Source organism: Hyperolius riggenbachi, chromosome 1 (genome assembly GCF_040937935.1).
Source record: "Hyperolius riggenbachi isolate aHypRig1 chromosome 1, aHypRig1.pri, whole genome shotgun sequence".
NCBI classification, from domain to species: domain Eukaryota; kingdom Metazoa; phylum Chordata; class Amphibia; order Anura; family Hyperoliidae; genus Hyperolius; species Hyperolius riggenbachi.
In genome coordinates this window covers 250,179,998-250,191,118 of record NC_090646.1, presented here as the reverse complement: position 1 = coordinate 250,191,118, position 11,121 = coordinate 250,179,998, and the positions used below count along the sequence as shown (strand labels likewise).

General features: G+C 37.9%; 1 long non-coding RNA gene across 1 annotated transcript in view; it reads right to left on the bottom strand.

Annotated features, from left to right (window-relative positions):
• Positions 1–1,994: 1,994 nt before the first annotated feature.
• LOC137547438 (uncharacterized) overlaps positions 1,995–11,121 on the bottom strand; it is a 30,250-nt gene continuing 21,123 nt past the window's right edge. Inside the window, exon 3 of the long non-coding RNA XR_011026588.1 lies at positions 1,995–2,218. This is a non-coding gene — a long non-coding RNA (uncharacterized lncRNA). The remainder of the gene's footprint in view (positions 2,219–11,121) is intronic.

Below are 11,121 nucleotides of genomic sequence, written 5' to 3'. Positions count from 1 at the left end.
TGCATGGCCACCTAGCTTTGCATCCTTCCCACCCTTGCCCTGGAATCTTCCAGACGTCAAAGTGCTGTCCTTTGCTGTGTGTGTGATTGGTGGTATAGTGGTGAGCATAGCTGGCCTCCACGCAGTTGACCTGGGTTCGATTCCTGGACAAAATATGTGAGCTTGCTTTTGACATACTACAAATCCCTGGAAGACGAGAGAGAGGGTGGTGGTGGTCATCCTCCTTTTTGCCACTGAACTTGTAATCCAGATTCGGATATCCATGAGAAATCCGCGGATATCCGGGTCGGCCGTCAAACTATCTGCAGATAGCTATCCGGATTTCTGCCTATCTATCCGGAATCCGGATCTGTCCGAATAGTGGAAAAATGGTCGGATATCCGAGTTACCCGGATATCCGAAATCCGGATAAGCATCACTGTGGATAAGTAGCAAACTGAGTGCAAGCTGAATTTTGGTGTGATAATGGACTTAAAGTGTCAGCCTTGGAGGCAGAGCTTTAAAGGAGACTCACCATTCAGATCAAACAAAACCTAGCAGCAAGCTGCTAAATAAATTAAAGGCCAAATTCTGGATAATGCCAGGGAAGGGAATTGGTGACATGGACTCGAATTTCAGAGAATAACAAAAGATGTAATACAATTAATATCAAATAGTAAAATAGCATCTTCCTTAACACCAGCAGTCAACAGTGTTGCATTCACTTCCAGTCAGCCGTCTCTCTGCATTATCCAGATGATTACGGTTCTTTACAGGTAGTGGGGTGATGTCTGTCCTCTGCATATACATTGGATGAGGTGGTAACCACCCACTGGATATTCCATTTGGAGTTATCTTGCTGAAGAAGTGTACATAAACTGCTTCGTGTCTAACCACTGACACACGTGGCTACAAGTGGTGCTAACCTATTGTATTACATATAATTCTTATGGCACATGTTCAGCTGAAAAGCAGGGACTATAATACACAGAAAGCACTCAGTTCAGCCATCCATATAAAAGTAACTGAAGGCACTTGGAGAGGTCTCCATTGTATTACTAGCAATACATTTGCCAGGCCAGACAGCAAAGGCAGTAGGCAGCTGCCAGAGGACGTGTAGTTGTATTAATGAGTAAGTACGGCTGCAGAGCACAGACAGAAGACACTGTGGTAAGTCTGTGCTATTATTATAATTATTTTGCATTGTGTGCAAAGGGATATTGCTCTGAATCCAAGCAGCACCTAACTTAAATATGACTGCAGAAAAGTCTTGTCAGCCATTTGAAAGGCACATACTGTGTAATTCCTTCTCTAGCACAGAATATGGACTCTCAGAAAATGGCCAGTAGAATCCACCATAAAAGTCATTTTGGCTGCCACCCAGAAAATGTTACTTTAGTTTCACTATGGATAATCAAAGCTATAGCTATGCATTGTAGAAAAAAAACATTACTTTAGGACCCTGAAAGCCAATGGTGTAATTGTATCTGTAATAGACAGTTGCAAAAATGTACTTTGTCAATCCCTGTTCAAAAAGTGAGCTGCAAACTGTAGAGTTTTTATGGCTTTAGCATTGTCCATGTCTCACTGGAGGAACTTTGAAATGTAGTTTAGAGAGTGAGAGTGCTGAAAATTAGTCTGCTATAGATCTCCATCAAGCCTAGATACTACCCCAAAGCTAAAAGTACTCTAACACAGCAATCATGTGTTTTCCATAAAAATGCACAATTCCAAGACTCACTGTTATTAGCTTAGAGGAAGAAATTGTCCTGCATTGTTTGAAGGTTTGAAGAAACTGCCCAAGATATTTAGTGAAAGAAACAGGACAGTGTAGTAAACATGGGAAATGTTGTAGCCTAAATCAGTGAACATCATGACATGCAGAATAAACATCCTGAAGGAGTAAATCTGACCACAGGAAGAAAATGCTTCAAGAAGCGCAGGTATGATTTGACCATCTGAATATATTTGCTTGTACGGATTATTATTTTATTTTTTATAAAGAAAAAGGTTTGTTAGATAATCCAAGGATACATGTTTTTGTCTGTAAAGTTGGGAGGGAAGTGCTGCCACACAACTCTAAAGTCGTTCTGCAGAAAGCTCAAAATATCCAAGATGATCTGATTGCAACTTCCACTTCCAGATCAATAAATCAGATTTGCCTTTGAGTTCTGCAGGTGCTGATAGATACCATACTGAGTTTCACATAACGGATGCAACTTGGCCACACAGGTGTTCCCTAAGGGTAGCAATACATAATTCATATCATTTGAAACAAATATGAAGCAGAGAAAAGAGAAAACAATAATAAAATAAAAGGGAACTCCAGGTCACCTTCACTACGCCTACAAGAGTACTTATCTCTAATCATAATTGCTTGTTTTTTTCTAGGCACATACAGTGGTGTGAAAAACTATTTGCCGCCTTCCTGATTTCTTATTCTTTTGCATGTTTGTCACACTTAAATGTTTCTGCTCATCAAAAATCGTTAACTATTAGTCAAAGATAACCTAATTGAACACAAAATGCAGTTTTAAATGATGGTTTTATTATTTAGTGAGAAAAAAAAAACTCCAAATCTACATGGCCCTGTGTGAAAAAATGATTGCCCCCCCTTGTTAAAAAATAACTTAAAGGTGGTTTATTACACCTGAGTTCAATTTCTGTAGTCACCCCCAGGCCTGATTACTGCCACACCTGTTTCAATCAAGAAATCACTTAAATAGGAGCTATCTGACACAGAGAAGTAGACCAAAAGCACCTCAAAAGCTAGACATCATGCCAAGATCCAAAGAAATTCAGGAACAAATGAGAACAAAAGTACTGTAATTGAAATCTATCAGTCTGGTAAAGGTTATAAAGCCATTTCTAAAGCTTTGGGACTCCAGCAAACCACAGTGAGAGCCATTATCCACAAATGGCAAACACATGGAACAGTGATGATCCTTCCCAGGAGTGGCCGGCCAACCAAAATTACCCCAAGAGCGCAGAGAAAACTCATCCGAGAGGCCACAAAAGACCCCAGGACAACATCTAAAGAACTGCAGGCCTCACTTGCCTCAATTAAGGTCAGTGTTCATGACTCCACCACAAGAAAGAGACTGGGCAAAAATGGCCTGCATGGAAGATATCCAAGGCGCAAACCACTTTTAAGCAAAAAGAACATTAAGGCTCGTCTCAATTTTGTTAAAAAAAACATCTCAATGATTGCCAAGACTTTTGGGAAAATACCTTGTGGACCGACGAGACAAAAGTTGAACTTTTTGGAAGGTGCGTGTCCCGTTACATCTGGCGTAGAAGTAACACAGCATTTCAGCAAAAGAACATCATACCAACAGTAAAATATGGTGGTGGTAGTGTGATGGTTTGGGGTTGTTTTGCTGCTTCAGGACCTGGAAGGCATGCTGTGATAGATGGAACCATGAATTCTACTGTCTGCCAAAAAATCCTGAAGGAGAATGTCCGGCCATCTGTTCGTCAACTCAAGCTGAAGCGATCTTGGGTGCTGCAGCAGGACAATGACCCAAAACACACCAGCAAATTCACCTCTGAATGGCTGAAGAAAAACAAAATGAAGACTTTGGAGTGGCCTAGTCAAAGTCCTGACCTGAATCCTATTGAGATGTTGTGGCATGACCTTAAAAAGGCTGTTCATGCTAGAAAACCCTCAAATAAAGCTGAATTACAACAATTCTGCAAAGATGAGTGGGCCAAAATTCCTCCAGAGCGCTGTAAAAGACACATTGCAAGTTATCGCAAATGCTTGATTGCAGTTATTGCTGCTAAGGGTGGCCCAACCAGTTATTAGGTTCAGGGGGCAATTTCTTTTTCACACAGGGCCATGTAGGTTTTGAGGTTTTTTTCTCACTAAATAATACAAAACATCATTTAAAACTGCATTTTGTGTTCAATTATGTTATCTTTGACTAATAGTTAACGGTTTTTCACACCACTGTAGCTCTGATTGGGACATGTTAACCTTCCATTACCTCTTAATTTAAGAAGTATATACATGCCATTTTTGTTATTATTAAAGTATATGAAATATAGATATAATATATGCATATCAAATTATATACACTAGTACCACTGGAGCTTATACACATATGTATACGAAATCACAACTATCAGAACATTGGCATGAAACTCAAAGCACAATAATATCCTAAAACATATAAAAAAGACTAGAACAAACAGCATAGTATGACCAAACAACAAAGCATGCCATCTGCCTCTCCAAGGTAAATGAAAGGATAGCAGATCAATAACGGTTCACCAAAATCTTCCATTTAGTTAAATATGTGTATGGGTACATAGTTCCTTAAATGAAAGAGAGAGTACTATAAATGGTACAACTACTGTTTTTCATTTAAAATAACATTTTTTTTAGCATTTGTGCTTCATTGTGAATGAGTGAATTGGTATACATATTTTTTGAGTCACTCTTAGGTCAGTAGCTGCATACTTATTGCAGGTGTGTTGTTCAAAAACAGAAACAAAAAAGACCTGCAGTGCAGTAAAGCCAGGCACATTATATTTTATAGGAATGTTGTAGCATTATGGCAGCTTCCTTGTTCTGCGTGTCAACCTCAATTTTAGCCCCGGGCTCAAGAGAGCAAGTGGAAAAGATTCATATACTTATATCATATCACTTATATCTTTTCTGATAGTTGCACAGTGACAAGATTTTAACATTATTTTGTAACTACTTAATGCCTGTTGCTGTATATGCAATTCCCTGCTGAAATTTTCTAGTCAAGAGTATAAATCTTAAAAAAAATGCTTAAAACATTCATATAAGTTAAAATATGTTTATGAATTCAAAACTAAGCCATGAATGCATGCTAAAATGTTTCCCCATTCATCTTGACTGTATGTTTCCTGTTTTGTCTACAGTACGGGCTTAGGTCACAATGAAAATGTCACAATGTAGCTTTAGCCATTTCAAGCTTGACTTCTTCAACCATATCCATTAATTAGATCTTATGTCTATCTACATAAGAAAATTACTGTCATTTTTATCAGTTTAATCTTTATTTTTACATAGTTGTTCTTCATGTCTAACTTTCTACAGCGTTTGACCTTTTAGGAAATAAAATAGCTGTATTTAATTGCTCCTTGTCATAACTCTAATTAACTGTACCTGATTTGTCTAGCCTAATTGGACATACTAGACCATCGAGTAAACTAGTTCTAAATTTAGAGGGACACATTCATACAGATTTCCCAAGAAGCAGCAAAGTAAGTATAGAAGTCTGCATTTGTATATTTTATTGCTATGTAGTACTGTGTAGTTTGATTCTGTTATTGTTCTTTGTACCTCCACAATTCCAGTGCTTTCTCTATCTAAATCATATTTATTTACTGCATTGGATCAAAGGAAATGAAGACAGCGCATAAATGTTATAATGCCTTTGCGGACTGTAGTGAGAGTTCACATAAAGCTGTTTATAGCTGACATAGAAGCTTTTTAAAACTCCAGGCATACACATTTATGATTTTTTATTTGACATTGTTTAGCTGACAACATAAATATGTGTTACTGTTGTCACAAATAGTTTTGTATGTCATAAAATATTCTTTGATATTTTGCAATCAGTGGCCCATATGCAATTAACTTTTTCTCCTGAGTCTTCTCCTAGGTGATATTCTTACACTTCATCAATAAAACCCCTTTTAAACCATCAGCAAGCAAGAAAATGCTCAAAAATGTTATGGTACTTTTTACCTACTTTTGGTTCTTTTCAATTGAAGATGGCTGAAAAGTTAGTTTAAACATAAGATGAAAAATGATCTCCCAGGAGAATACTTAGGTAGAAAGTGAATTGAATAATGGCCAGTGTGTTTATGCAGCCTTTTTATCTTGTGAATATTCCCTTGGAGTCCATTGTCGCCAACCTGTATAGTAGGAGATTGGTTAACATCCAATATACATATACATTTTGTGGATGGTGTTCTTCCTTTCTCTACAGTCATAAATCATGCCCAGATAAAGCCCCCTCATGTTGATTGATCACATGACAGCATTGGGGGTTTGCAATAGAATTGAGGATTGAGAATTGAAAAGTAAAAGAATTTGTGGACATTCCCTTGACTGAAGCCATTACTATATTTCACATGGAAATCAAACATTTGCTTTCTTAAAACAGAAAGTATTTGCAATTATTCAGATTGGAGTGAGCATTTGATGTCTCCCACAATGCATCATTGCTGAATATGCAAATTATCTATTGCTGTCTCTGTAAGCTAAACACACCTGGAATTCAATGATGTGTCAGTTGTTAAATATACAGAGCCACAATAATCCAACATGTACCATGTATTTTACATGGACAGAGATATATTTTTTTCTGCTTTGATGCATTTTGTTTCATAAGCACTTGGTGTAAAAACAAACAAACAAACAAACAAACAAAAAAGCACTCTCTGCCCTTATAAAATGGTATTATTTTTTGTATGCTATGTAAACAATAAAGGAGCTAGGGGCCATCTTCACAAAAGTTTAGTGAAGTTACCATGCACAGAGAGCACACTGCAATTTTGCAATTATTAATGTTGTTAGCGCATGTTGCACAATCAGAACAACCCTCATTGTCTAAGGCAGGGCTTTTCAACCCTGTCCTCAAGTACCACCAACAGTGCGTTTTGTGGAAATCCACAGAGGTAGTTAATCAGCTCTACTGAGACACTAATTACCTCACTTGTGCATGTTTGTGGTTTTCTGCAAAACATGCACTGTTGGTGGTACTAAAGGACAGGGTTGAAAAGCCCTGATCTAAGGTAATGCAAGCATTGTTAGAGTAACACATGCTACACAAGTTTAGACGTTGTGCACTCTAGAGGAGCTTTTAGCACTCTTTTGGAAATGTATTGGGGCAGCTTTAGATTCTTAGCAGAAGTGGGTCAACTGACCATTGGCCAGCTCCTGGCAAGTTTAAAGTTTAGTCTAATGCATATAAGGCTTCAGTGCACACTATGTGTACAGTGCATGTGTGTTCAATGCATGGGTAAATAAACAGCGTTTTGGTATAAAGCATATATGTAAATGTAAAACACATGTTTATTCAGTGCATGAATAAATGTACAGCAGGCATGTGTACAGTGCATGAGTATGTGTACTGCACATTTGTGTGCAGTGTGTAGGTAAGTGTATAGGGCATGTTTGTATGGTGTATGTACACCATGGGTAAATGTACATGCAAGAATGTGCGCCGGAAAAGGATGCTGGAGATAGCCGCTAGTATAACATTGATAAAATGAAGGTAATGACGATAGTAAAATATTGTAATTTTTACCAATATTTTACTATCACTGACCTAACCTGACTCTATTCTCACTTGAACCCTTCCTTATTGATCCCGAACCCTAATTGACCCCCCCAACCAACACCTTACCCTAACCGACTCCTAACGACCCCCCCACTGTGTAACTATAACTGACCCCCACATCCAATGCCTAATCCTAACTATCCCTCACTGCAATCACCACCTTATTCACGCCCCTATCTATGCCTAATCCTAATCAAACTGTATCTAGAAATAGTGGGTGCCGGAGGTGTCATGGAAGTTTGGACATTTCCATAGGTGCCCATGTTGATGTGATTATTGACTTTAACTAGAAATTTGGGCTCCAGAGGCCCCTGATAAAATAGCAGGGGTCACCTGCTATACAAACTGCAGCTAAAAATAGTGGGTGCCTCACGGCCCACTATTTGTAGCTGCAGTTTGTATTTTGCATGCAAGTTTTCAGTTATAGCCACTAGTCACCGTCTAAATGTGGCCAGGCCTGGATTTTTATGACCTTACGTTTGGTGACCCTATTGCGTCATTGGGAGAGTGAACTTTTAGTTCATTCAGCTCTTTTATCAGTGGGCGGATGCATTGATAAAAATTGCATGTGAATAAAAGATCATGTGAAATTTGATGTGTGTAACAAGTTAAGAATTTTCATCTTCATTTGGTATACTTTTCAAATATCTATACCAAGCTCGTTGTTTATTTAGCAATAAACAAGTTTATCACATTTGTGTTCTAATCTGGCTGAGGGTGAGTTGTTCATTAAATTTACAGTAAATTGATGCTTTAAAATTACACTTGTGGAATGCAGCTAGCGTGACAGCAGCCTCTGAGCTGAATTTGTTCCCCAGGGCAAAATTTCCTAGTTCTGCTGTGTTCTCCAAATGTGCTTTGCTTATGTTTTCCAGAGAGTAAGCTAAGTGCCTCAAACTTCTGTATTACTTACAGATTGTAACTTCCACTGATACCAAGAATAAGAGTGCAAAGCAACTAGGAAAATGAATTGTTTAAGCTGACATTTCTAATGTTGTACCATATAAAAAGTGTCAAGTCTCTGCATATATCTGTATTATTTAGTTTAATTTTGTACTATAAAAGAGTATTTCTTTCTACATGGTACCCACTAAAGCTATGATGGGATGGAGACATAATACATCATTTCAGGAGAGTGAACAAAATATGCAGTTATTATTTTTTATCCTTATAAGCCACGGCTTATGGGGTTTTACATTTCTGACTATAACCTTTAGCTGGGTAACCTTTGACTGGGTAGTGTAATGGTTAAGGGCTCTACCTGTGACATAGGAGACCTGGGTTCTTGGGCAACACTCCCTAACACTGCTACTGCCTACTGAGTGCAGTCTAGTGGCTGCTCTGCAAATGCTTTGTGTCCAGCAAGAGAAGAGCACTATACACATAATGGAATTATTACTTTAACTATACATATTTATATGATCCAAACTGCACAAAGTTGTTTCAGGCAGCTCAGGCCTTCATCAGTGCAAGGCAAATAATAGATATTACTGTGCTTAAGGCTTCTTCTGTGAAGGGGTTTACAAGGTAACCAGTTACGGAAAACTACAAACCTGCTGTATTTTTTACTCTTTAGACTATATTACCAATTAGAATGACATCATTATTATCTGTAAAATGTAGATTTAATAGCAATAATAATTATTATAAATATCCAGAACTGGACAGTTTCATACATAGTTCCACAATATACATTAAGTTATACAACAGTGTTGGACTGGGAAAATACTGAGAAAATCCACCTGTTGGCCAAGCAACAGTAACCCTGTGTTATCATTCCCAATAGAAACTTGCAGCAAGTCTTCACTGTGAGCAGCAACACCTGATTACTGCTGCTTTGTCAGCAAGTGGATTTCCTCAGCTTTACAACCTCCCAGTCCAACACTGTTATACAATGTGATAAACACATACAAACATTGTTCCATTATACTGTATTTAAAATAAACAAATACTGATGTATTAAAGATATCAGTACATTATTAATTCCCTGTCAGTAAAATAAAATAGCTTGTTGTAAATAATAATAACACATATTAAAATTGCAAAGACATGCAAAAAATGCAAAAAGTTGCATTGCAAAAAGCATAACTTGCTCTTAAGAGCACCTGACGTGTGTTAAAAAAAGTAAAATTAACCACTTCAGTACCAGCGGTCTCTGGCCCCTTTAAGGACCAGAGATTACTGGCACACAAAACGGTGCTTGCCGATGTCATGCCGCATAGAATCGCCGTTCATCCATCGCTTCAGTCCACTCGCTCTGCCATCACTATGACAGCAGACTCTGTGAGCTGGTCAGGAGCCAGTTTCATTGGCTCCTGATCCTATGATCAGTGAGATTGGCTCACATTGACCACTGAGTAAGGAGCCAATGAAATCGTCTCCTGACCATCTCACAGAGCTCTGCCATCATGTCAATGGCTGGGCTAGTGGGCTGCGGTGAGGGAGAGAACGGTGTGATCAACTGTAGCTGTGAAAGCAGCAAGAGCGTGTGGCAGTGGTTAGTAAAATGTATTCCTGGCATGCATAACAGCTCCTAAACAGGACATAGATTTCAATTAGCATCATCTGAAAGCCATTAAACATGTAATAGCCTTCTAAAGAACGCGCATATAATAATGGTTCCTTTTAACAAGGGAGTCAGATAATGATATTCAGTTTATCATTTATGAACATGGGTGCCAGAATATGCTGTAAAATATAATTTATAATACTGATATTGTACTATTCCCCACTGTAACCTCTATGTTTACATCTACTAAAATGGCCACCAGGAAAAGTGATAAAATATCGGTTTATTTCCTGATATTGTACTACATCATTTATATAGTAAAATATCAGTAATATTTACCAATATTTTAATATGACCTAGCCTCTACCTACTCTCACACAGAACTCTCCCTTGGTGGTCCCTAATCTTATCCCCAACTGGTGATGTTATGTAACATAAAATAAAGAAAATCATAATTGAGGAGGCAAAACATAAAAATATACATTTTTTCATATATGTTTAAGTGATATATCAAGAGAGCAGTAAGCCCTTTTTAAAGCTGCACTACACATGCATGTAGATAGGTATCAGCATATTTATTAAACCGTAATCAACATTCTTAGAAAAAAATAAAACCAATTAAAACATGGACATACCTCCTGCAATATTAATAGTACATAACAGCAAATATACTGTATATCATAGTAATGGCACCTTATAAAATAACATTGGTACAATGGTAAGTAATATGATGAGGAAACTATCACCTGCAGTGCTCACATAGAGCTCCTTCAGTATTAGAATCCATGTTCAGTAACCACTGGTATGATATAGTGTATAGGTAGTGTGAGCACATCTCATATAATGAGCAAAGATGTAAAAAGGGAGATCCCCGCTCTGTGGAAAAGTGTTGTGACTGCCGCAATACCGATGGAGAAGTCCACCGAGGGCCTGCATCTCCTATACCACCGTTGCCTGCACCTCTATGGGTAAGTATACCGCTGTCTGTTGCACCTTGTGTCCACAGTACATTTTGTCTAACTGTCTCATTCAAACTCAGCATGGTTATTGATTGATGCTCACTACATTCTTTATGATTCATGTGCATTTTTTTTCATTTTTTGTTTTGTTTGATTGGATTATTTCTATTTTGGATGATTTTACACCCTTGTTCATTATATATTTACTAGTGCTACTTATACACTATATTATATCAGTGGTTACTAGAGATGTCGCGAAAATAGAATTTTTGATTCGCGAACAGCGAACGCGAACTTCTGCAAATGTTCTTGAACATGATGTAAACCCAGCAAACCACTATAGACT